Source organism: Grammomys surdaster, unplaced genomic scaffold, assembly GCF_004785775.1.
Source record: "Grammomys surdaster isolate TR1022 unplaced genomic scaffold, NIH_TR_1.0 233, whole genome shotgun sequence".
Lineage (NCBI taxonomy): Eukaryota > Metazoa > Chordata > Mammalia > Rodentia > Muridae > Grammomys > Grammomys surdaster.
In genome coordinates, this window is record NW_021604678.1 from 4063909 (window position 1) to 4064897 (window position 989).

The following is a 989-nucleotide window of genomic DNA, read 5'->3' on the forward strand; positions in this document are numbered from 1 at the left end:
CCTCCCCTAACGTGGAGTTCGATAGGTCAGCCCTGAATGCAAGGAAGACAAGGCTTTTATAGCTCACTGGTAAGGAGTTCCAAATGGGAGATTTGGCGGGCAAACTAGGTGGCAGGCAAAACAAGGCAATCACAACATGTAGCCATAACAAGGTAGTCATAGGTGATCATGTGACCTATGCAGCAGGCAAGGCTCCAAGGTGGCTATAAACCACTTCTTGAAGCAAAGACATGATTTCTATTCCTGAAAGAGGCAGTGCGGAACATTTTGTAGTTAAGGTTACAGATGGAGGAAAAGCCCAATGCTTGACATACAAAGGTTTAATGATAAACAAAAAGGAAACTAATTTGTCTGGAACAGAGGTTTAATGATAAACAGAAAGGAACCTAATCTATCTTTACTAGAAGATGGCTTTTAAGTATGAAACGGAGACGGGCTGGTTCTTCAGATAATTTACCTGGGAGGGAATATACCACGATCAAGAATATATATGATCCTCCCAGGATGAGTTACTAGCATCTAGGTGTGCTGATGCCTGCGTTTCTCCACCTGTGAGAAACTCAACTGCACAATTTATGATAATGGTGGACTGCTTTTGGCATATTCCCCTTATAAACAAATAATTAGCTAGGCTTGATGGTGGCCGTCATAATACTAGCACTCCAGAAGTGGAGGCTGGGGGATAAGGAGTTCAAGTCTATACACCTGAACCTATAAAGCTGGAAGCCAGCTGGGATTACTAAAGACCCTGTCCCACAAAACTCTAAGATGCAATATAGATTTAATGCACACACACATGTACACAAATATCTTTGGACTATATATATATGTGTGTTCCCTTTCCCTGTTATACACTGTATCTTTTTAAAGTTTCAGTCATACATACCACTTTGGTCAGACAATGCTATTTTTCATCTATTGTTCTGAAGTAATTTGTAATACTGCCCTTCAATTTAGAACCTGCCACTCAAATGACAAGTTATATAGTC

General features: G+C 40.5%; 1 non-coding gene across 1 annotated transcript; it reads left to right on the forward strand.

Moving 5' to 3' along the window:
* Window positions 1–449: 449 nt before the first annotated feature.
* Window positions 450–609, forward strand: LOC114626372. The gene has a single exon (XR_003712226.1). It is a non-coding gene; the product is annotated as a U1 spliceosomal RNA (small nuclear RNA).
* The last annotated feature ends 380 nt before the right edge of the window (window positions 610–989 follow it).